We start from the raw sequence: 26,813 nt of genomic DNA, 5'->3' as shown, positions 1-26,813 counted from the left end.
ATCACACCTAGGTTCCTTAACCCTGGCCTGAAGACCACCCAATTACAAGCCCCCTGATCTGACCCAGCAAGGCTCTGTTTATGTTCTTATCTGTACCTCTTCCGTAAAATTCTATGTTCATCCTCGGAGACAGTTTCTACTTTCCTTCCTTCCTAATGGCTGTACAGCAATGATTACCTGCCTTAGTCACCACTTGTCTAATTGCTAAGCACTTTGAATGACAAGTATGTGAAAACGAGATCAATGTAATTAAGGTCTGAGTAATGAAAGCAACTCAATATTGGCAGGAAAAAAAAGCCAAGCCGCAGTTAACCTAATAGCAGGTATGGCAGAGAGTGAAGAAAAGCACTATTCACTGCCCTGACCTTTTGAAAATGTAAACATAAAAGAAAAGGGTAAGTTAATAACCTACCTTGAGGATTTGGGGGTGGTGTTCATTTTAATATTTTTTAAAAGTGTAGCTCTGTGTTATTGTTATTATTATTAGGCAAAAGTAAGTATAGATGGTAGATCGCGTCTTTGTCGTCGCGTCTTGGCGTGTGTGTTAAGGACCACTAAGTAGTTTCCAACACAAGCTGACCCTATGAATCAATGCCTCATCATAGGGTTTTCGAGGTAAGGAAAAATAGCATTTTAATTTTATTTTTGACTGTCAAGTTACAGCCAACTTATGACAACCTGTAGGGTTTTCAAGGCAAAAGATGTTCAGAGGTGGTTGCCTGAAACCCCACAATCTCAGGGTTTAACCTAATTAAAATCCATTGACCAAAGAAAAAACCCTTATCAAAGCATTTATTTTGTTCCCCATAACAGTAACACACCAGGTATCAAAGAGCCTCAAAGGAGAAAAATAATTTAAGGAAACAAACACTAACTCACGTGCTGCCATTTAAAAATTTGCTCTCATCAACCATTCAATGCAGGCTTTAGTTGGTTCTCCAAAACAGTGGTTCTCAACCTTCCTAATGCAGCTACCCTTTAATACAGTTCCTCATGTTGTGGTGACCCCCAACCCTAACATTTATCCATTTTATAGATGGAGAACACTGATGCAGAAAGTCTTGGGCGATCCCTGTGAAAGGGTCGTTCGACCCCCAAAGGGGTCCGAACCGACAGGTTGAGAACCACTGCTCTAAAACAATGGAATCTAGTTGTCTTAGCATGCGTTATTCATTTTTTCTGGCTATACAACCCCTGGTGGTCTTAAGGCAATGCTATATGCACCCTTGCTGATATGCACAACATGTTCACAGGCTCTTTGGGATATCAGCTCTGTCAAACAAATGGTTGCATTTGTTAACGTGATTGGGCAAAAAACGCATGATGCTATCAAGTATCCCCGAGATTGGCTGCTGGTTCAGTGCTTCTATGGTGTCCTGGTCAGACTGGGAGCTGGGAGACTCAGGTTTGAGCTCCACTCAGTGATGAAGAAAGATCATAGTTATCGTGGACCAATAATTCTCTCTCAGTCTAAAATGGGAAAGGGACACTCACATCCTGAGCTATCAAGTGGGATAAATGCATATCTCATAGATATAGTTAGGAGCAACACTGAACGTGTCTTCTTCAAACACAAATTCATTTTGTCCAGTGGGTCTCACTCCCAGGAACATATTCTTAGGATGTAGCCCAGAATCATCAACTCTAGTCTGTAAGGGCCCAGGATTCTAGGGTATTTTATCAACAGACATAAGAACATAAGAACTAGCCTGCTGGATCAGACCAGAGTCCATCTAGTCCAGCATTCTGCTACTCGCAATGGCCCACCAGGTGCCTTTGGGAGCTCACATGCAGGATGTGAAAGCAATGGCCTTCTGCTGCTGCTGCTCCTGAGCACCTGGTCTGCTAAGGCATTTGCAATCTGAGATCAAGGAGGATCAAGATTGGTAGCCATAGATTGACTTCTCCTCCATAAATCTGTCCAAGCCCTTTTTAAAGCTATCCAGGTTAGTGGCCATCACCACCTCTTGTGGCAGCAAGGCCTATCTTGCAAGCTCTGCCATTTTGGCTTAGTGTGTTGTTCAGGTGTCTTCTGGGTCCACACGTGCACTTGCTGGATGACCTTGGGCAAGTCATTCCCTCAGTCTAATATATCTCAAAAGGTTGTTGTGAGGAGAAAGTGGAGGGGGAGTAACATTATAAGAAACCTTGGGCCCCCATTTGGGAGAAAAAGTGAAGTAAATCAATAAATAAAAAGAAAACTCGCTGGGTAACCTTCAACCAGCCATTTTTCAGCAAATGCACCTCACAGATACGCTGATCTATGGCTGTAATAAAAATTAACCGATTGTAGTTCACATCAGGGTGGTTCGGAAGATAAAATTGTAGCTCTTCTTCTTCTTAAGTTACTACATTTTGATTTTTCAATATCATCGCTAGGAATTTGGCCACCAGTGCGGTAATTCTAGAATCCCGACCAGGCAACAAAAACTGAATCATCTGCAAGATTGGTATTTGGATAATAGGAGTGAAGGTTATTCATTTATTTAATAAACTTACGACTGCACATCTTAATGAAAAAAAGTGACATAGCCGTGCCCAAGAAAAATGAAAGCAGACTGCAAATGTAATAAACCAAATCCACACAATACAATAAAGAAAGATAGGAACAAGCCAACTCTAGAATAAAAAAAATAAAATGACAATCCAAAAAAAGGTCTCTGTCATCACAATACAAGCAAAGAAAACACAGTAGTGATCCGAAGAGAAATAATCAGCTCTACCTTGACCAGAACTATACGAAGGGAAAGATCTAGTGCATCTGTTCTGCTGGCTCAGCCACTTTCCTCCAGCAAAGGAGTTTCATTCTTTCCTCCTTTTTGTGCGTGTATGTGCTGCCATTGATCTAGCATCACTTCACTACATCATGTCCATTTCAGCATAATTTTTAAGCCCTCCTGATCATTCTGAAATGGTGGGCCACAGCGTGAAAATAACTGCTAAAGTGTGGGTGGGGGAAGGCAGGGATGAGTGGGAAAACCCGAAGAGCGCTAAACACATGCTGATCTCCTTTGCTTTCCCTCCGAAAGGAGAGAAAGCCACACTTAGGCCCCTTCCGCACATGCAAAATAATGCGTTTTCAAACCACTTTTACAACTGTTTGAAAGTGGATTTTGCTATTCCGCACAGCTTCCAAGAGCACTGAAAGCAGTTCGAAAGTGCATTATTCTGCATGTGCGGAATGAGCCATAAACAGGTTTTGGAAACCACAGGGATTCTCTGATCTGAGAGCGGGGTGACTGCCCACGAGGGGAAAATGTGTGCCTAACTGAGAATCAAACCCAAAGGGAATGTATGCTGAATGCAAAGGAGCCCACATGTGCATAAAAGCCCATAGTGTGCTTTCCCAGTACACAAGGCAGCAGAGTCCAAAAACATAACCACCCAACAGGGGCGTCCGTCTGCCTCTCAAAGATAGAAAAAGAGACCAGGGGACTTGGGGGTGGAGGTGATGTGCTTAAGACCTGTACAGTGGCAAAATAGGATGTAAAAAAACCCGTACAGGAAAGAAAGGAAATAAGATTATACTAATTGGGAAATGGCACAACGAATGGGCTGGCTGCCTTAATTCAGGCAATTTGAATTATTAATGAACCAGTTTTTGCCATTGTGGAGGTTTGTTCTATTGGGAAGTGCCGGGATCAGGAAATTGAGGAAATCAGTTTCTGAAAAGGTCAGATGCACCGAGCTACAGGGAGATTTGTCTTTTCACACAGAGCCTGGTTTCCTTCACTGACTCACGGGAAATCACAACCTGCTTGTTCTGCAGGGGAAAAAGATGAGGCTGGATGTAGAAATCTGAGAGCTGACGCTCTCATTTTTGAAACAACAATCTTGTGGCATGGAAGGCTATTCCACAGCCAGAGCTGCAAGACAAATCAAATGCTACAATTCTCCCCTGTGGGTTTAGATGGGCTAATGAAAAACACATATGCAAAATTACAACCGGCAAACTCCGGGAGATAAAATTCTGTAATATCAAATAAAATATGCTTAGCAGCCTGAACAAATAAAAGAGCTTGACGGAAGCGAGGCGGGGGGAGGGGGGGAGTCACACGGCTTAGCTCCCTTCTCCCATACATTGTTTTCTGTTAAAAAAATAAGGCCCCTTTATCCCTCACTTTACAAGTTAAGTGGGAAAATAGAGGAAAAAATATATCTAATTTCACTCATCGTATCTTGTAAGTGACACCTATGGAAATCTCTTTTAGTAAGAAATTCCATAAGGCTGGGGCTTCAGCTAAAAAAGCTTCCATTTGAAACAATGGGGGAAGGGGGCTACCCCTTTGGGGATCCATAACTTTGAACCCCCGAACCAAGTTTCACCAAACTCAGTTGGTATCATCAGGACAGTCTCCAGATGATACTCTGAAATTTTGGTGCCACTAGCTTTAAAAATGCACCCCCTGCAGACCAAAATGCAAAAGAAATACAAAATAGATCAGACTGACCCGAATTTTTCAGGTATACTTGAATATTCGGGTACATCCAAATATGTTATTTGTCTTATTTGGGCATACAGATAATTTTATGCCTGAATAAATCCGAATTCGAATTTTAGCAAATTCCTAGGGTATTGACCAAGCCTAGTCACAACACAGAGGCAGACAATGGCAAACCACCTCTGAGGCCTCTTCTGCGCATGCAGCATAATGCACTTTCAATCCACTTTCACAATTGTTTGCAAGTGGATTTTGTTATTCCACCCAGCTGCAAAGTGCATTGAAAGTGGATTGAAAATGCATTATTCTGCATGTGCGGAAGGGGCCTGAATGTCTTGAAAACCCCACCAGGGGTCACCATAAGTCAGGTATCTAGCAGATGCCCCCCAAACTCAATACCTAGAACATACTAACAGACAATCAACAATAAGAACACAGAGATAAATGTTCATACCATGATGTACAGAGCTCCAATTGGAACATTATATGTTGGAAGAGAATTGCTACCCAGGAAGAATTTGGGTCATGTCTAGCCATAGCTGATTCAAGTACATAACAACCATTAAAGTTTTAAAAGGGAGAGAAAGAAGGCCACTTCTCTGCAACATAGGACCAGAAGTGGGATCCAGCAGGTTCTCACAGGTTCCCGAGAGTAGGTTACTAATTATTTGTGTGTGCCGAGAGGGGGTTACTAATTGGTGATTTTGCCTCGTGATTTTTGCTTTAGTTACGCCCCTCCTCTCAGCAATAGCGTGCAGATCTTGAGGCAGTCTAGCAGGAGATGCACTGGCGTGCGTGGCAGCCTGCGCCTGTGTGCAATCGTTTCCCACCCAAGGATCGGCGCAGCAGCTGCGTCCTTGCCACAGCCCCGCCCAGGAATGCCCCGCCCCAGAATGCCCGGCCACGCCCCCATCGCGCCCCACCCAGCCCCATTGGCGCTACACCACAGTTTGAATCCCACCACCATGGGAACCTGTTACTAAAATTTTTGTATATATATATTGCTAGGGTCCAACGTAGCTACCTGCTGATTTTCATTTTACTAGAATGGAAATTGAAACACAAATATCTGATAATGCATCTGAAAAGACACAAAGAAACAAAATATCTTCAAAGAAACGAAGATTTGGAATGAAACACAGACAGGAAAATGAAAACAATGCTGCAGGCTCTCTTTTTAACTAGGTGGATGTAGGTCATCTCCAGGGCTGCCTCCTGAAATCCTGGTATGCCAAAGTGCAGCTATTGGAACAGAAGTCACCCACCTGGAAGAAATACTTCAGTTTCTACCTTTTCAGCTCTCTTCCAGCAGCTCTTTCTCCACCACCAGCTTGTTATTGTAGGGCTCCTTTCCTGAAATTAAAATGTACCTTTTTTTTAGTATTATTTGCAAGTGTTTCAAAATGAACAAGCAAGCTTTCCCCCTTCCCTCTCTCACTAAAATCATCCTGGATTATGTCCTAATTTTAATTTTTTTTTACCAATAGTTAAGTATCACTATTTTTAAAGAGACCCCATGCAAGGATGATTGTATTCATTCATTCATTCATTCATTCATTCATTCATTCATTCATTCATTCATTCATTCATTCATTCATTCATTTAAAAGATTTATTTCACTTCTTCTGTAGAAAACAGCTGATTTGGAAGGTGGATTGCATACCCTATCAAGGTCCCTTGCCTCCCTAAACTCAATTCTCCCAGGTTCCACCATCAAATCCCAGGTCAAACCATCAAATATTTCCAAACCCAGAGCTGGCTACCCTCTTTGATCGACCAATAAGCTCCCTCATTTGACTCTGCAAGTCACTTTGGAGTTGGAAGCATCTTGAAGGAAGCAGGATTCAGTTTACATGTCTGGAGCCCACTCAGAGAGTTCAATCCCAGGCAGTTACACCTTTCTGCATAGGTGTACTGGGGGGAAAAATGGCACCTGGGGACAACGCTTCCTCTGGGCGCCCCCCACGCTCAGGGGCGGGGCTTGGGGTGAGAGTGGGGGTGGCTCGAACGGGCACCACAGCGGCAGGACAGCTCCTGGGTTGGCCTGTTGCCGCAACACCCATCCGAACCGGACCCTGACTCCCTGCAGGTCACCTCCTGGCCTCCCCTGGGTCAGCACGGGGGAGGAGGGGGGTGGGGGCAATTTTGCCCCCCCTGCCATTGCACCTGGGGTCATTTGACCCCCTGTCTCTGTGGGCAGTACACTCCTGCATTTCTGTGTCCACTGAAGTCAAATGACTTTAGAAGAATCTGACTGTGTTTACAATAGAATAGTCATTTCATTTTACAATAGCACAGTCATTTTTGTGCTGAAGTGGGGACAGGTTTTTAGCTATGTAATTGCCCCTTGCCCCTTCCAGTTTCACACCATTTGTTCCAACTTTGGTCTTTAAAATAAACAAGGCATTTTTAAAAACTAAATGAGGACTGTTATAAACCATTGCTTCACAAACTGTGAATCATTTCCCCATGGAAGTTCACAGTTCCTTGCCTTAGATCTGGTCGGAACTCACTTCTTCAATCCAGACCCCTGCCTTCATTTATGGGCCAGACCGAGTCACGAAGACTATCTCCAGAAGTACAGAGGTCTCAGCAGCCCTGCCAACCTGGAGGAAATCAAATCCAGGATTGATTGACTATAAACAAACATCCCCCTGTTTGCCCAGCTGCAAGAACGGTTATTGATTTTATTTTAACAGCAAAACTATGTTGATGTTAGTGACAATGCTCTGCTTAGAGATGCCAGCCTCCAGATGGGACCTAGGGATCCCACAGAATCTCCGGACTACAAAGATCAGTTCCCCTGGAGAAAAAGGATGATGATGATGAAGAGTTTGGATTTATACTCCACTTTACTGTCCTGTAGGAAGACTCAAGGTGGCTTACAAGCTCCTTTCCCTTCCTCTACCCACAACAGACCCCTTGCAAGATAGGTGGAGCTGAGAGAGTTCCAAAGAACTGTGACTGGCCCAAGGTCACCCAACAGGCATGTAGGAGTGCAGAAACACATCTGGTTGACCAGATAAGCCTCTGCCACTCAGGTGGAGGAGTGGGGAATCAACCCCGGTTTCTCTGGATTAGAATCCACCTGCTCTTAACCACTACACCACGCTGACTTTGGAGGATGGGCTCTGTGGCATTGTACCCCACTGAGGCTCCTGTTCTCCCCAGGCTCCACCCCCAACCTGGATCGGGCAGCCCTACCCATCCCTCCATCTCCTGTTGATGGCCAGGGGGACCAAGCAACTCTAGCTTGGCTTGGCTTATCTATAAATGATCCATCAGTTCCTAATTGTAGAAGCCCGTTTTCCAGGCTTCAGAGATGAAATCCGTATTTGCAAATTGACACCTTGAGATGGGATAGACAGGCAGGAGCAATCAACAGCAGAGGGTCTTGGTATAATGCAAGGATCAAAACTGAAAAAACTATAACCTCCTCAACTTGCTCCTACCTGCTCTCTTCCTCAAGGATTGAAGACAGGCAAGAAATGGAAAGGGACAGCTGTCAGTCACCTGTCTGTCATGCCTGGACTCAGCAGAGCAGCTGAGAAGCCCATCAGCCAAGTTACAGGGAGAAGGGGCGGCAGACAGCCTTTTAGATATTCATCATCATCAACCTTTATTGACATTGTGCATAAAAAGGTCCAGAAAATTGCACTTTGAGCCACATATCCTCACACCGATTGAGAGAAACTTGCCTTTTAGATGTTGTACTCTGCTTTTTTGCTGCCAGTGAAGATCTCTTTCTCCTCTATTCTAGCCTTCCAACCACAACCCTGTGAAGTAGATTAAGGCTAAGGGGGAAAGTGACTGGCCCCATAGTCACTCAGGAAGCTTCCAGGGCAGAGTGGGGAATCAAACCTCCCCAAACACTAGTCTGAAACAACAGCCACTATACCGCACACTGAGTATGGCATAAGGCCATAATGGCTTAAGTACTTCATCTCCCAGCAACTTTTTGATATTATTTATTCTGTAATCAGCTTTGTACCTTTTAAAATAGCTTCAAAGCAAGATCAAAAGGCAACAGATGAATAAATGTCAAAGCCCTTTGCATGAGTAACAACCTACGACTGGGAAGCAGGGATGCCAACCTCCAGGTAACACTATAGCAACTGATCTCCATGTGACAGAAATCAGTTCACCTGGAGAGAATGGCCGCTTTGGAAGGTGGAATCTATGACGACATTATCCCCCACTGAAATCCTTCCCTTCCCCAAAGCCTGCCCTCCTCCAGCTCCGCTCCCAAAATCTCCAGGTATTTCCCAGGCAGAGCTGGCAACCCTACTTCTAGCATATAAGCAAGACAACGCCTGGAGTTTCTTGGCAAGTAAAAATGAAAGAAGGCACATGAAACAAATCTTAATTTAGGGACGGCTACCTATCTCCAGGTTAGGCCTAGAGATCTCCTGGAACTGCAACTGATCTCCAGACAATAGATAAGAACATAAGAACATAAGAACTAGCCTGCTGGATCAGACCAGAGTCCATCTAGTCCAGCACTCTGCTACTCGCAGTGGCCCACCAGGTGCCTTTGGGAGCTCCCATGCAGGATGTGAAAGCAATGGCCTTCTGCTGCTTGTTAGTTCCTCTGGAGAATATGGCTGGGACTCAGAACTTTTTCCATATGCACCATCAAGAAAAAGACAGAACTGTGCTCTGTCTCAGATGAAGATGTTCCTACGGTAAGTTGAGGTGCAGCGATTGAGAAAATTATATGCTTCCACATTAGAATATAGTCCCAAATAAATATAAGAATTATCACTCATTTTTACATCCTGTCTTTGTCAAAACCGTTATTTTGTGCATTGTTGAACATGGTGTTTTGATACAAGAGCATTTATAGTTCATTGAATGGTTGCCATCAAACTTTCAAACGGATCGGGGGAGCTGGCGTAGGTAGGCACTAGGACCCCGGTGGAGCATTCTACAACAAAGAAGATCTGGAATGTTGAGTTCGGCTGCGGAGGAATATACAATCTACTAACATCTTTTTTTGATACAGAGTATTGTTAAGGCAAAGATACACTTTGCATGCACAGTTGGGAGCCAATGAAATTGACAAGGGAAGTTGCTTTTGCAGGAGGAAATTGACATGGGACTGCTGCAGTAAACGATTGTGCCTGATGGCAACTCTGATTTGACCAAAAATGTGGGCAGGGGAGGGGTTTGGGGGCAGGGCTAAGCATTTCTGCTCTTTCAGGTAATGGCACCTGCTCAAGTTTTGATTTGTTTGCTTGCTTGCCTCCATTTTGTATGGTGGCTTACAATGGTAGCAGTGGAAGCCGAGACATTTTTGAATTGCTTCTTCCTTCGAATTGTGCAGTAATTCTAGAGCAACTGCACAACAGAAAAAAAAAGTGGAGGATTATAAATGCAACTGAAAAGACAAGGGGGAAAACGACAGGGAATGGAGGTGGGTAGAATAATTTCACAGAAAATATTTCCAAGACACAAGATTTGACCTCTGGGAAAATCTGTGCTAAGCTGTGCATGCAGGAAAGGCCAAAGTGGCAGCTCAGCTCTAGCAGTAATCAAAGGATTTTATGAAACAGCAGGCGACCAAGTAGGGGGGCTGGCTGTCCAGGTTCTTTTGTGAGACATTAGCCAGAAAGTATCCAAACACACTTTGTTCTTCCAAGAGAAACTCTGACGTATCTCACGGACACAAATTCAAAGGCACAGAAATTGGTACACAAAGTACTGGAAGATTCAGAAGGGGAATTGATTTCTCGAGATACACCCCCTTGAACTTTCAGAACTCCTGACCCATCTTGTAAGTGAAACACATACCAGATTTCCACCGGCTGAGTTCTGGAGACAGCGCAAGAAATAATTCTTCTATCGCAAACAAGGTTACAACCATCGCAACCCTAATGCTGTGCACTCTCACCTAGAAGTATGCCCCATGAAACTTAGCGGGACTTTGGCACAAAGAATACTTGGGGTCACAGAACAAATGGTGATAGGGTAGAGGATGTGATTTTTTTTCCTTCAGGAGAAATTCTCTTGAACTTGCATGAGCAGAAAACTCCAGCTTATTTTACTAATCTATTCTGTCTTTCCTGCCGGGGGACTGTGGAATCTAATCTGGAGAACTGGGTTTGATTCCTCACTCCTATAAATGAAGCCCGTTGGCTGACCTTGGGTTGGTCACAGTTCTCTCTGAACTCTCTCAGACCCACCTATCTCACAAGATGGGGAGAGGAGGGCTCATTCTGCACATGCAGAATAATGCACTTTCAAACTGCTTTCAGTGCTCTTTGAAGCTGTGCGGAATGGCAAAATCCACTTGCAAACAGTTGTGAAAGTGGTTTGAAAATGCATTATTTTGCGTGTGCAGAAGGGGCCGAAGGGAAAGGAGTTTCTAAGCCGCTTTGAGACTCCATACAGTGAAGAAAAGTGGGGTATAAATCCGAACTCTTCTTTTTACAAAAGCCTTGTGAGGTAAGGCATGCAAAGAGAAAATGAGTGGCCCAAAATCACTGCGGAGCTTCGTAGCTGTATCACTCAGACATCTGGATCTGTATCACTCAGACAACAAGTCCAACACCTTAACTGTACTGTCCAACACACTATCCACTAAGAACATTGATTCTCTCCCATTCAGTGCTTTCTCTCATCAAAGTTTAAGTTGGAACAAAATGTTACAAAATTTCTGCTTATTTTTAAAGGTGAAACGCTCTAAGATCATGAGATTTTTGCACACCTACAAAAGAACGCACATACGCTGAGGACAGACATCGCTGCTACAATTCCACACAAATACACAAGACTTGCTAGCTGTGAGAATTCAGAATTCTGGAGCGTTTGGAGGCAGAGACTAGGAAAAGCAACATTGCCTTCCCCCCACAGCCCAGATTTTCTTCCACTGTTCTATTGATGGTGGGGGCAGAGCATTGGGGCAGGGGGCTGCTCACTATGGTGGGCAACCTGGTAAGTCTAGCATACATTTCATCTCCAGGAAACAATGTGTGGGAAGGGCTAGTATGTCCAAACTGATTCTGTAATTTCCTTTTCTAACATTAAATCCTTTAAAAGAAAATATCGAGCAACAGGCTGTGAACAACAGTGTTAATTGGCCAGTGCATCAGCCAAAACATGGCCAAGTCCTTCCACTTTTTTTAAAAAAACACTTAAAATAATAAACTTACAAAATCAAATTTGCACCATTTGGTATCCCAAGAGGGAAAGTGTTGATGTGTCTGCCTGGCATCCCAAGTCAATCGTGTTTTTCCTGGGCCACACAGAAAGAAATTTACTTCCAGATTAGTATGAAGGCAGGCCAAAATCCAAAACACTACTTTAAACATGCCCGGAGCATTGTATATGCCTAGTTGGATTTTAACAGCAGAGGTCCATTCCCTGTTCCAAATGGCTTTGGAAATTCTGCTCAAGTCCAAATGTGACTTGCCTCAAAGTTTATGAGGGCATCTGCTCAAGAAACACACAGAACGGCGCTTCTTGGGCATATAGAACTGAATATACTGAAGCTAAGTTCTGTTGAGTCGAACTAGGGGTCCCTAAGGTAGGCACAGTGCTACTTGCCAACAGTTTTCCTGGAACCCACCAAGTGTTTTTAGAAAGTGGGCAGAGCTACATGTGTGAATTCAGACTCAAAGAATCAGACTCCATCATTTTCGGACTTTTCTCTGAGGTCTACTATATACACAGTTAACATTAGTCAACAAGTCACAGAAGGCCAGACACAGCGAAAGAATTTACCCCCTTCATATATTTTTACAGTATCCCAGCTGTTTTTTTAAATCCTAAAATATACACCCCAAAAGCCAGTAGTCACCCAATATTTACATTATAGCATGTTTCCCAGCTCCTAAATTTAGCAACCAAGATGGACAAGTAGGCAGATGGAGAAAACACCAAAAGACAGCAGTGTGTGCACAGCCTGAAGAAACGAGGGCCCTGCCCATGTTACACACTGAACAGAAGCCCTTTGCTATTTCAAGGTGTTCTTCACGCACATCTGGCTAGCATGAAATCTTTTTAGAAAAAGGGAGGGCTTACGCTTGCTCAGAAATCCCATTTTCTGACATCCAGAACAGCTGGCTTAATTCAGACATCACACTGAACAGTGGCTTGGGCTAATCATCATGGACAGCCCCAAGCCCCCGCACCTTGGTTTCCACTGCCAAACATACAACATGCAAAGCACGGTTTAGAGCTGCTTATCTGCTTCCATTTTCCCTTCTTTTCACGCCTCAGACGGCCGCTGCCAGAGAAGATAGAACTGATCTTGAGAGATCAATGGGGCTGACTCGGGATAAGGCAGCTTCGTGCATTGGTTTCTCATCTTCCTGCCAGTTTAAATCGTTGTGAACCGATTATGGTCAAAAAGGCAGTCAATGCATTTATTAAATAAAGCAGACATGAATGTTGGCTACAGAATTTCCATGCTTTAGGAAATGTGAGACGGTCTCTGCAAAATGCCAGCTAAACACTTGCTTTATTTGGTAATTAGGTTTGCCAACCTCCCCCGGGGGGGGGGACGCCCAGTGATGTGGTGGTGCCATTTCCAGAACGACCCAGAAGGGATGTAATTACGTTACTAGAGACACTCTAGCATTTGCTCAAAACTCTATGATTTAATCATAGAGATTTGAGCGTTGCGCAAAGTGATGATTTGTACAGAAAGGGCCAGTGTTAGTAATTTCCCCCTCCCCTCTCTCTCTCTCTCACACACACACAGAGAGAGTTTTCCCCCACTGCCCAGCTGAAATAGGAGATCTGGCTTCCCTACTTTGGAACAGCTGAATAATGTACTTAAATAAGACCCGTCTCCCAATTTTTCTTCCTTTCTTTGTATGTCTCATTTTCTCGTCACTGAGAAATAACTGGAATTTTATTCATTATTTTTAGTGCTTGCGTATGGCTGTTTAAATATTTAAAGGAAAGGACTAAAATAATTAGCTCTCCTCTTTTGTACCGCATTAACATTCATGGGGTTCACCCCCTCTGAACCCTCCCTTCAAAATCTATACGAATAACATTGGGCTTATGTATTGGTTTTAGGTCAGGGTTTCGAGGTCAACAGGAGGAGGAGGAGGAGGCAAATTCACCTCTTGGCTTCTGAAATGTTGGAACCCACATTTTTAGTAATCAGCTGCCTGCCAAGACTTCTCATCAAAGATGTTCCGATTTTGTGCAATCATTTAAACATGCAGGAGAGGATTTTTTTTAATGTTCCCTGGTGGGTTTTCTTCTTCTTCTTGGTACTCTTCAGGCCAAAGCAGCATATATTCAGGGCAGAAATTTGGCAGCAAATCAAAGCTCCCTGACATAATTACGGTACAGTGCTTCAGCGCTTGAGTCATACGCACTTTGAAAGACAATCGTAAATCAGCACGCAAAAAATTGCTGTGACACTTTACCGGGCCTGAAATAAAGCTCTGCTTCCTTTTAGCCTACAATAATGTCAATAGTGCAATTCACTCAAAACCTCTCTCCTGCGCTCCACCTCAGGAACAGATTGCCCTTCCTAGGTGAGCGGCATTTTCTGTGACTGCTATTAACCAAGTTATACGCTGGAAACAGTCTTCAAATTGGTACCCCCCCCATTCATTTGCAAACGGGGAGGGAAAGCTTCCATTCTATATCAATAGAATTGTTAAGTAGAGTGGTTTGTTCCCCTGGAAGAGCAAAATAATGGAACAGAAGAATAATGCATTTTTTTTAAAAAAAAAACCCACCCCGAATGAAGCGTTGAAAGGAACAAGTTCTGCAAGAGAACCTCTCAGTAAGCCACAATAGATGTCCTCGGCTAGCTAAATAAATCATTAACTTATGCAAAAATAACACTGTAGAAAAAGGGGGGGGGGTGAGCCATTTTTTAGGAGGCGAATTTCTACACATATTAGAATTGCAATCAGTCAACACAATGAACCAGAGAACCAGAGATGGGCAGCTCCTTGCATGAAGGCCAACAGTGAGGCACCGGACCATTTTGGCCCCTCCTGTACCAAACTCCACATTTAAAGTCACCCCTCCCTTTTGCTCCATTATAGCCTATGCAGAACATTTCTGGCACTTGGGGAGGGTGTTTTTTTTTTTTACGGAAGAGGCACCAAATTTTCAACATAGCTGCTGGGTACTCTCCTTAGAAGAAGAGCCAAGTTTGGTAAAGATTGGGCAAGGGGGTCCAATTTTATGGCCTCTCATTTTTCCTCCACTGGAAATAGGGGGACTCCCTATTTGTGGGCCAGTAAAACTGGACCTCCTTACCCAGTCTTTACTAAACTTGGGGCTTCTTCTAAGAAGGATCACCAGAATCTATGCTGGAAATATGATCTCTCTACATTAAAAAACAACTCTTCCCACACCAGAGTCCCAAGAAGATTTTGGATTCCTGAAAAAAAAAACCACCCTAAAAATACTTGCAAGAGACTATTTAAGGCAGCAATGCTTGCTCAACGGTTTGGGGGAGCCCACTGCAGCTTTTCTGAGAACCAACCTCAATGGGCAAGACAGAGAGCACAGGAGGCAAAATTTCTGGCACAGGAAGTGACATCATGACGTTCTAGGATATTTTTTTAAAATTCATACACCGTCATGACATCATTTTCTGTTCCAAAACAGGAAGAGACATCCTGGCAATGCTCAATGCCATTTCCCCTGTTGTTCCATTGAGGGAAGGCAGGAGATGAGGGTTCACCATCTGAAAACCAGTAAATGGCAATCCTACAGCAAGGCCCTTCCCAATGAGGCTGGCTACTCACAGGTGGTTATCACCATGAAACATGCACTGCCTGAGGGACTGGAGGGTTGATGAGCTTTCAACTCCACTCCAGGGATAGATATAAAGAGACCAGAAAATCAGGTGGCTGGATCCATGGTTATAGTTATAGAGCCAGTGTGGTGTAGTGGTTAAGAGCAGGTGCACTCTAATCCAGAGGTGTAGCTCCAAGGGACCGGGGGGAGCTGCGTGATGCACTGGGACGCACAGAGGTGCCCCTGTGAGGGTTTGATGGGGGCGTTCGGGGGCATTTGGGGGCATTCCTGGGGCCTGGCAGGGGCGTTCTGGGGCCGAACGGGGGTGGAGGACGCACCGGTGCACCAGGCGCTTTTCCTCCTTGCTACTCCTCTACTCTAATTTGGGGAACTGGGTTTGATTCCCTGCTCTGCCACTTGAGCTGTGGAGGCTTATCTGGTGAACTAGATTAGCTTGTGCACTACGACATATGCCAGCTGGGTCACCTTGGGCTAGTCGCAGTTCTCTCAAGAACTCTCTCAGCCCCACCTACCTCACAAGGTGTCTGTTGTGGGGAGAGGAAGGGAAAGGAGCTTGTCAGCCACCTTGAGTCTCCTTACAGAAGAGAAGGGGGAGATATAAATCCAAACTCTTCTTCTTCTTCTTCTTCTAGTTAAATATTTAAATGTTTTATCTTATATTATTGTAAGTGTCTGTTGAATAGTGTGGTGCAATGGGCATGTAGTGATCACATGCCTCTTTTGGTTTCTGATAACTGCAAATGTGGCTCCCTGCAAACGATAGACTGGGTACTACTAATTTTAGAACTACAGAGCCTATTAAGCAGTTTTGCATTTAACATGTACCGCTGTTAGATGTTAACTGGAGATCACCATCAATTAGGACATTTTTCTTGGTAGAATCTGGGAGAACATCCTTAGTACAGAATGAAAAAGAGAGAGAGAGAGAGAGAGAGAGAGAGAGAGAGAGAGAGAGAGAGAGAGAGATGGTTCTTATACGTTCCCAGTAGTGTTCTCTATACAAATGAAATTAGAGGAAGAAATTAAGTTTTCTTCTGCTGTATTGCTTGGCCAGGTTCCTAATGATTAAAAACGAGAGAGGGAAAGAAATCAGATCTTGCGCTGTTTATATCTTAGGCAAGTGTTCATTTGCTGGAAAATTATATCATTTTTTTCCACCTTTAGATTAAAAATAGCAAGATCTGCATGGGCGAATTTATTCATACTTTCCTTCTTGTAGTGTATTTCAATGAGCTATTTACCTTCATGCACAAGTCCAAGTCCATTTGTTAAAATACATTTAGGCACATCCATATCATTTGGCTGAAATGGAAACACATTCTAAAAGTAACACAAAATAATTGACACCCATCAACAATGGGTTGTTTCAGACATGCATGTTTGTAAGTCCAGTCTCCAGTTGCATGTGTGAATGTGCCAGACAAGGTTAGGAATAACTCCATCAGTGTTGTGATGGTTCTTGACAGACAGTGAAGGGGAGTGGCTTGACACTGTTCACCCTGCTTTGAAGATAACATCCCAAATCCTAGATTCTTTCCCCAGGTATTTAAAAAAATTGGCACACAGTAAACAGGAATGAAAGTGAGTTTGGCCATCAGATCCAATGGTATCTTTGAATGGATGATCAAGATCTATGTATCATATGCATGTATCATGGTAGTGAAAAGTGTCATCATGCTACCGTTGACTTATTTCAACCCAGCAGGGTTTTCAGGGCAAAAAAAATCCAGAGGTGGTTTGCCATTGCAACCGTGGACTTCCTTGGTGGTCTCCCATCCAAGTACTATGGTGGTCTCCCATCCAAACTATGGAGCTTCCAGGATCTGATGAGATTGGGTCACCTGGGCCATCCATGTCAGGGCATGTTCATCATAGCTCAGGGGTCTGCAACCTGCGGCTCTCCAGATGTTCATGGACTACAATTCCCATCAGCCAATTGGCCATGCTGGCAGGGGCTGATGGGATTTGTAGTCCATGAACATCTGGAGAGCCGCAGGTTGCAGACCCCTGTCATAGCTGAACATAAATAAAATTGCCACCAGGCCTGAAGTGGTGTTTTAGGTACTAAGTTTTTACCTTGTGGCCTGGAAGAAATTATAACATTGCATATTTGCTGGGCAGGCAGTAGCAGATTAAAAGTTCAGATCCATGGGATGCAGAGGCTTTATGGAGCAACAGGAATTTGGAGAGAAGGTAGAAGGAGGCAACACTGTTGACCAGGATAGGACAAAGGGCCAAACTTCTAACGGTTCAATCTGACCTGGCCAATTTGTGGACTTCATTGAAGTAGGAAAACCGAGGTTTGCTTTCCATGTGCTTGCAGTCTGATCTTCAGCTGCTGGTAACACTTGCCCGCAATTCGAGGTGACAAAGCTTCCTCGAAATTTCCTCTGGCTCAGATGGTACTTCAGAGGAGAATTCTCCTCCTCCCACCTCCTTTTCCTCCTCTTCAACTGCTGCTTCTCTGTTCTGACTTCAGCAGGAAGGAACCAGTTGGGCAGAAAATGTATCTCTTCCTCCTTTTTGTTCCACTTTTACAGCTAAACTAGATGTTACGTTTTTTCTGGGCTAGGTCTGCAACCTGGGACACAGATGCATTCTGGAAGTGCCATGCTCCCCATGGGCATGCAGGTCTGGAGAAGGTGGATAACACAGCATCTGGGCAAAGGGAACTTAGACCTTCCCCCCTGTGCTGTTCCCCCCCCCCAGGATCCTGGGGAGCGGTTTTAGTCCCCCCCCCCCAGTCATCTTCCCAACTAGAAACAGTCCAAGGGGAGTGCTGACCAGGGAGAACATGTGTTTTCCCCAAAAGCCCAATAATGCCTTCCCAGAATGGAGTGGTGTACCTGCAGGTGGGGTTTGGGGATCTCCTGTAACTACAACTGATTTCCAGCAACAGAGATCAGTTTCCCTGGAGAAAATGGCTGTATTGGAGCACCTGGGAGAGCAACATCTGGCAAACAATATTTTGTGCAAGGGAGAAAGAAAACCAACGTGGCAAAGAAGCCGAGCTGCGGCAAAAGCGCAACAGAGATAAAACCCTCTTGACGTCTGATGTGGAATGGGGACACCTTGTGTGAATTCCCTAATGTGTGAGGAGTAGTTCGCTGTCTATCCATTACATTTTCACCCTGCTGTTCTTATAAGGGTGACACGCATATTTCTCGTTCTTCTTTCACTCAACATGAGCAGCCGATCCTGGGCAGTGAGCATGGGGAAGCTGATCAGAAGCCAAACTCATTCATAAAACTATATCCCATCTTTCAGCAGAAAAGTGGCCTTAGAAACATCTTTGCCTTAACTCCTCCTCCTCCTTCCCTTCCTTCCCCTAGAATCTTACATCTGCGGCACCCGAAGTTTTAACCCAGTTTGACAGTCCTGGTGTTTTTAGATTTTTTTTTTAAAAAAAACCTCATCTTGCATGCTAGGCAACAACTATTTCAAATCTGCATAGGCTGAAAATAAATTATCTTATGCAAATTAGCTATCATAAACAGTTTCCTCAGAGGGGCAGTAACGCCTTCCTAAAGAATTGCTCCTGCACAGAGAATGAAAATGGCATTCGGAATAAGTAACTTTTCAGTCCTGTAAAGCCTGGCTGGACCTCTTGAGGGTCTATGTATTCAATTAAATATTAATTAATATTTGATCAGTGAGTGTTAAGCATTTTTGGGGGAAATGACTGGTAAGAGGGACATGGCAAAGATTTAGAAATTGAGGAATAATGCAGAGGATACAGACAGATAAAAACCTGCTCTCAGGTGGATGAAATTCAGGATTGCTGAATGGAATTGTTGAAGAGGAATGTCCACTGAAGGAAATGTACTGCTTCACAATTATAACTATGGTTTCAAAGACAAACTATAAAATTTATGGAGGCAGGTCAGTCAACAACTAATTGCCATAACAGCTGGAAGGAACCTCCCTGTACCTCCAAAGATAAGATGTAGGAAACAAGTAACGAATATCTGCTGTTTTCAGGATTTCCTCGCAAACTTCTCAAAAGCATCCAACTGGCCACTGTGGGAAACAGAAAGATGGCCAGATGGATCTTTGGTCCAATCCAGCAGAGGTCTTTTTGCGTGCTTATCATTTTGTGTTTTGTATGACTAAAAATTGATTTTGCTGTCACGTATCTAAAAATGGGGCTCCGCATAAATCTGGCTTTTAAAGTAATTGAGATTTATTTGATATTGGTCCCAGCTTTAATTTTATTTATGTTTAAAGATTTATATACCCGCTTTTCCCCTGAGAATCTCAGGAACCAGCAACATTCTAAAACAGTATAGGGCAATGGGATAAAAACAGTAAACATTTAAATGTCAGACATATGTCGTTAAATGTTAGATATATCTCATTACATACAACCATCAAAAACAAATCTAGAAACATTGTGTGCCTCACTAGCAGGATATTCCTCCTTTTCCCAGACTCAAGCAAGCTGCCCTCAGAACTGTCCAGGATAATTCTATTTTGCAATCGGCTTGAAAAGCTGGAAGGGTAGCAAACCCCCATCTTGAGCTTCATGAAACAGCCCAAATCCCATGGTTGCAGAACATGCCTTTGAGAACAAGAATACTGACAATGTTATGTAATTGTTTTTAATGTTACTGGAGTCTTCTGTTAATTATTCAATGAATCAGTAATACTTGGGTTCCCTGGGTTGCCAAACTGCAGGCGGGGCCTATTGCTCTCCCATTACAACCAATCTTGAGACTACAATAACCAGTTCCCACAGGAGGAAATAGCAGTTTTGGAGGCAGGAATCCCATCATCCCTGCTGAGGGCCATCATCCCCTAGGCACTGATGCAAAATCTCCAGGAATTTTTCAAGTCAGGGTTGGCTACCCAATGAGAAATGGTATGGAAGAACAGTTGCACTGCAAGAAAATGATCTGGCTCTTCCAGTTGTGATGTTACTATCCAGATTCTCCTTTGTTTCAGACACTGCTGGTAGGAGACTACAGCTCTCAGGTCAAATCAGTACAAAGCATCACCAGAGGTCTACAGCTTATCCTGGATAATGATTTTTTTTTGCTCAAAGGCCTGAAGTAGCAGGCCTTTCCTCACTAAACAGGCAGCACCTCCAATCCAAAAAAACTTCTTACTAACAATGATGGTAACAGGAAATCTGGAATAAATTCAGAAAGCAGACCTTTTAGAGTTGCCAACCCGAGGCTGTGAAATTCCTTGAAATCTGGGGGTGGATGTTGGAGGGCAGGGTTTGCTATGGGGAGGACCTTCATCAGAGCTTCATCAGATTCCAACCCATGAATCTGTCACCGGCTTCAGGGGAAATGATACTTGTAATCTGAAGATCAGGTGTAACTCTGAGATATCTCCAAGCTCCACTAGCAGGTTGTCAGCCCTAAGCCTTGTCCCCATATCCACTCAAGCAGTAACATTTCAAGCGCTGATAACATCCTTGAAAACATCTCGGGCTGCTCCACTTGTTCATCTCTCCAATGTGATCTATGCTACCACATGTCAACGGCGCCTTTCTGTCCTCCACACAGATCAAACAAAACAGGTGATTGCCTGTCCAAAAGAATAAATGGACACAAATATGCCATTCACAATGGCAATATATATAAACCAATGGGAAGACATCTCTCGAAGGGCAACCTCCTACTAATCTAAAACATCAACATTTTGCATTGACAGAACTTCAAAGGGAGATTCTGGTGTGAAATTGCAGGATTAGAATTCATCACAAGGTTTGATACTGTCTCTGAGGATTCAACAAGACCTTGGGATTCCACATCCATCACAGGTGTTAACTAGATTTGCACTGATGTGATGTTCCGAGTTTTGCTAATTACTGCCATGAAGTCTGGCTTCTCTGGTTTTCTTCATTACACTCCAACTTTATCTAATTACATCTCATCTTTTACTTCCTGCATTTCATGGCCTCTTATCCCTGTTGTTGGTAACGTTTGCTGTTAATAATCTCATGCCTATCAACTATACTATTATATATATAAGCAACACCACCTATACCTTCTTGGCTGTCCTTCAAGGGCATCTAGATGGCCATTGTGTGAGACAGGAAGTTGGACTAGTGAATCACTGGTCTAGGTATCACACAAAAACATGTAGAATGTTTCTCCTGTAAGTGACCTTCCCTTGAAGTTCATTTGGCCCCATTCTTCAGTTTTCCAGATCTATCTTTTATTCTTTAAGTTTACTATTGTAACCACATAGGTTATAAGAATAAAAACAAAAACAAAAGTGTAAACATAAAATACAAAATGCCCCAAATGGTTACATTCAGAAAAGAATCTAAAACTAGAGGAGAACCAAGTATCTATCAAGGTTAGTGAGTAGAGGTTTTTTCCTGATTTTAAAAGATAAGGCAAAAACAGCCACCTGATGATTGACATAATGAAAAAACATCTGTCAGCAACAAAAAGTTCCATGGATGTGCTTGTAAAGTTGATGATAACTGCATAGTCCTAGAGGTTCGGCCCTTCAATGGCTAACCACTCTCTTCTCTCAAACGCTGCTACCTTCATGCAGTTTTTAAACACAAACTTGCAGCAATTAGGAATTGAATGGTCAATAATCCTTATCTTAACCTACAGTGACAGCCTGAATAGCCCAGTGTAGCTCAACCTTGTCAGGACTTGAAAACTAAATAGAGTTGGCCATGGTCAACAATTGGGTGGGAAATCAAGACTGGGGTTGCTGCACTTAGGAAGGAAATGACAGAGCACCCCTGCTTGCTTCTTGCCTGGAACACCCCAAAGAGGGTATCAGTTGCAACTTCACAGCACAATTCTCCACTTTTTGTACGTAGTCTTAATAGAAGGCCTTTCCACAGCCATTTTTAAAGGTCCAGCCTCCTCCAACAGTAAACAGAGAGATTATCCAGAATAACATTATGCAGTCATTCATTTTATGTGTAAGTCTAGACCAGGGGTAGGGAACCTGCGGCTCTCCAGATGTTCAGGAACTACAATTCCCATCAGCCTCTGTCAGCATGGCCAATTGGCCATGCTGGTGAACTGATAGAATTCAGGCTATCTGGAGAATCTACAGTCTATGAGCCCATGTTTAAGTAATGTGTTTGTAGAATAATTTTCAGCACAATTCTAGGTATCAAGATCAGTGGCTTTAAACTGGAGTTACTATATAGGATTTCCTTGTTAAGCCCCACTGTCTTGGATATGCAGTGTCCTTTTAGCAAAACCACTGCACTAAAAAAAATGTACAACTGAAGTGGAAGTGTGATGCACAATAGAAACACTGGCCTACTCACTGTCGGAAAATACAGGGTGTCCAGAGATGCAGCAATTGGCAGGGGGTGGGGAGAAGCTTGGCCTGCATTAAGAGTTATTTCTGATCCCAAACGCAAAGCATTAAACAAAGTTGTGGAAACTGCATCAGCTTCGCTGGAGCTGTTAACACACATGTAATGTCACGGTCCAAAGTTGACCCCGTGACATACCGGAGACATGTGCGTCTCCTGATGTTGCTCGCACACGAACAATGCCTTTTGACAGCTGTGAAAGAAAGGCTAGATTACCTCACGGCAACATTTGGTGTCATTAATTCGAGTTGACGTTTCCTCTGGAACAAAGCAAACACACTTATCCTTCCCATGAGCACTCGTCTTAGGATATATACGCTCGCAACTCAAAAGAAGTCCCTGAAATCTATACATTGGTTCCTTCTACCTATTTACCAAGTCCTTTATCTCCATGTGTTTTAGTTGGGCATTCAAACTGGAACATGGTAAAGTCTGTGTGTGTGTGGAGGGGGGTTAGAATATAGGATGTTCTCCCCTAATTGTTCACATTCCATGCCTCCCACATTGCTGTGACCTTTCCCAAACCTAGTTTGATATGATCCATTGGGAAATACCATACTCAAAGCACCCTTGCACATCAGTGGGAGGGGGAGGTGTGCATTTTTCAAGGCTCTACCTATATCAGCCCCATTTCCCATGTTTTAGCCCCCCACAGACACTATTCCCCACCTCTGTGCCACAGAGGCCCTTTTCAGGCATTTCCTTCACAAAAATGGTAATTGACATATTACTACAACATTGGGCTACATCCATATGTCAACCACCCCTGTTATGCCACAGTGATATGTCAATTACTGATATTTTAAAGCCCCCGCCCCGAGTCCTATGTGGTGGAAGATCAAGAATGGGTGGGACCAGGGCAAGTAAAGAACAGGGGAAACTGCTCTGGGGATGCTCCACTGCCCCTGCAAACACCTGTGCAATGAGATGTACGTGGAGAATCATCGCCAAGTGAAAGCAGCCTGCTGGCAGGGAAGGCCAGAGTTATTGCTGGTGTTCTTGAAGCACCCCAGAAAAGGTTACAAATCACCAGGCCAGAGAGGGAAAGCAAGTCTGGCTAGACATAGGCACTTCCCCACCTCTCTCTGAGACCCAAGTTGGAACCCAGAGTCATTGATCCTGGCATAGTGGTTATGAGGGGCAGACTCTAATCTGGAGAACTGAGTTAGATTCTGCACTCCTCCACATGAGTGGCAGACAGTGGCGGAGCTACAAGGGGAACAGGGGGCACCGTGCACCGGGCACACGCCTGGAGCAGAAAATCGCTCCCAGCCCCCTCCCCCTCCCCCCCCGCTGCACCCCCTTGTGGCCCCCCCTTCCCACACTTACCTTAGTGCCTTTCCTTTTCCTAGAACTTTTTCAGGCTGAAAAAAAGGCCTGTTCACAGTACAGGCTAAAAACGGCCTGAGGAACTACAGTTCCGTAGGAGACCTTGGGCACCATGGGGGGGGGCACCATGGGGGGGTCATGGGGGGCAGAAAATATAGACTGCGCACCAGGCAGTTTGGCCCAGCTACGCCTCTGGTGGCAGACTCTAATCTGGTGAACAAGGCTCAATTCCCTGCCCCTCCACATGAACCCAGCTAGGTGAGCTTGGTTCTGTCACAGTTCTCAGAACTCTCTCAGCCCCACCAACCTCACAAAGTGTCTGTTGGGTAAAGAGGAAGGAAAGGAGTTTGTAAGCTGCTTTGAGACTCCACGAAGATAGAGGAAAGCGGGGTATAAAAACCAACTCTTCCTCATCTTCATTCTCTGCTGAGTCTGCCACCCCCACAAGTAATGCCCAGCATCACAATCAATCAACATATTGATGGTGGCCAATACATTTCAGAGCACCATGCAAACCTCAAGCAATCCTAGAGGTACCCATCAGGGTGGGGGCGTGGCTCAGCGGTAGAGCATTTGCTTGGCACGCAGAAGGCTTAAGGTTCGATCCTTGGCAACTGCAATGAAAAGCATCAGGTAGGAGGTGATGCGTACATCCTTCTGGAAGCTACGGAGATCAGAATGAACTGAGACAGACCAATGGTTTGACTCAGGATAACATAGTTTCACGAATTTTCATCTGGATGCTGAGGTGTGGCTTTGGTTTCATGTGGGGCAGCTGTCCACTGAGGCAAAACAGCTCGATCAAGACTGTCTGGTTGGGGGGTTACTGTTTAAAAAGAAGCCCTTCCATCAAACCCTCCCCCCCCCCCATTCCATGATGGCTTTCTTGGGGGGAAATCAGCTCCTTCCACTACCAATCTTAACAACCAGAAAACGATTGCCTACGAGCATCATCACCGGCAAAGTCAGCTTCTAGAAACAAAAAGGGTGGCGGAGAATCAGCAACACTCCCATTTAGTGTGCTATATTTAGATTCTCATTTTCGAGCCTCAAACAATCTCCTCCCTCCCTTTCCCCTGGCTTTGTCCCTCCACTGGCAAGGCAAAAAGCTTTTTAAATAATATTGTTAAGTGAAAGAAGGTGTTGAAGAGGAAACATTGCTCAAAGAGACAAGAAGTTCCAATTTGCCCTCACCTCCTTCATTAAAAAATAAAATGGAAATGTTTTGTGGAGAAGAATCAAGTACCGCTCTCTTTAGATTAACAGTAAAGCTATTAGCTACGTGAAATAGTGGGCAGAAAGACAACTTTGTTGGCATTTTATCACTAGCCACCCTTACAAAGGCAGAACTCCACACACACACACCCCGCAATGCTTTCCAATACTCAAGAATTCACAGGAATTCATCAGCAATGGAAGACAAAAACAAGACAAAATGGCAGTATGTTCAGGTAAAGAGCAACAGTGTACGGTTTAGCAGTACAGGTATCTCTTCCACACCACACTACCTGGAAATCCGCGCAAAATTATTTGGCCCTCCCTTCATACAAGACAATAAGTTTGAAGTTCTTCTTTTTCTTTTTTTAGCTTTAAAAAAGAAATTGTGTATATTTATGATACTGAAAGATGCAATATGTTGATGTTATGCAATACTATGCCTATATGTTATGCATTTCTGAGTTTCTAAACTTTTCCTGTGTCGTCTGCTGGCCTTTGCATGTTGGCTGCGGCTTCCACAAAACTCCCCCACAAAAAATCCATTTAATTTTTTATGCCAACTTGCAATATATCAAAATTGGGGAGGTCATGATGTGAAAGGGATAGATGTATATCCTGATGAAGCTGATTTATACTGAGTCAGCCCTTTGATCAATCAACACTGTTTACCCTAATTTTTAATTTATTTATTTATTAGACTTAATAGACCACCCAACCCCCAGAGGGCTCTCCAGCAGATCTCCAGAATCAAAAGTGGAGTTGTTCACATCATGTACTGCCTGATCCTTTCAACCGCATATGTCAGGGATTGAACCCAAGACCTTCTGCATGCCAAGCTGGGGCTATACCACTACATGCCAGGCTGGGGCTATACCACTGAGCAACACCCCTTTCCTTTGAAGTGATAAAGGTAAAGTTTCCCCTTCAGTAGTGTCCGACCCTGGGGTACCACTGCAAGCAGTGATTTCATAGGCAAGCCATTTTTGTGGGGTAGTTTGCCATTGCTTTCCCCGGCTATTCTTTATCCTCTAGCTATGAGATAGGTACTCATTTACCAACCAAGAAATGGATGGATGGCTGAGTTGACCATGAGCCAACTGCCAGGATATCTGACCCACAGGGGGCTCAAACTCCTGACCGTGTGAGTGGCAGTGCAAGCACTTAACCACTACGCCATGCAGCTCCTCCTTTGAAGTGATAGCACAGGAGTATCAAGAAGCTAAACTACAATTTTTATTTATTTACTTCACCGTCCTATACCCTGCCTTTCTCCCTAGTGGGAAACCACCACAGCTTACTGCATTCTTCTCTCCTCCATTTTATCCTCACAACAGTCCTATGAGGTAAGTTAGGTTGAGATTGTGTGACTGCTACAAGTACAGGCACACAAAGGTCCATTTCTGGATTGTTTCTCTGATCCATTGGAATTCCTCTTATGGTGTAGACCAGGTCACCAACATCCTGATGTAGGATTGTCAGGGCCCTCTTGACCACTGGAGTGAGGGGAGGTAGGGTTGCCAAATCCAGGTCTATGAATGAAATAAAAATTGACTGACCGACAGGTTCTGAAACTCTAGAGATTTGGAGGTGCAGTCTGGTGTGGACTGAAACCTCAGTGGGGTAGAAAGGCACAGAGTCTATCTTCCAAAGGATCCATTTTCTCTAGGGAAACTGATACCTGTAGTCTAGAGATGAGCAGTAATTTCAGGGCATCTCCAGCTCTCACATGGCAGAAGAAGAGTTTGGATTTATACCTCACCTTTCTC

General features: G+C 44.0%; 1 protein-coding gene across 2 annotated transcripts in view; it reads right to left on the bottom strand.

Annotated features, from left to right (window-relative positions):
* Window positions 1-26,813, bottom strand: part of SMPD3 (sphingomyelin phosphodiesterase 3) — a 170,853-nt gene that overhangs the window by 105,058 nt on the left and 38,982 nt on the right. Inside the window, exon 2 of one of the 2 annotated variants that reach the window (XM_048515448.1) lies at window positions 5,708-5,795. The gene's annotated coding sequence lies outside the window, so the exon portion shown is untranslated. The remainder of the gene's footprint in view (window positions 1-5,707; window positions 5,796-26,813) is intronic. The other variant, XM_048515449.1, reaches the window with a different exon arrangement.

Source organism: Sphaerodactylus townsendi, linkage group LG14 (genome assembly GCF_021028975.2).
Source record: "Sphaerodactylus townsendi isolate TG3544 linkage group LG14, MPM_Stown_v2.3, whole genome shotgun sequence".
NCBI classification, from domain to species: domain Eukaryota; kingdom Metazoa; phylum Chordata; class Lepidosauria; order Squamata; family Sphaerodactylidae; genus Sphaerodactylus; species Sphaerodactylus townsendi.
The sequence above is the reverse complement of the archived record's forward strand: the minus strand, read 5'-3'. Positions and strand labels throughout refer to the sequence as shown.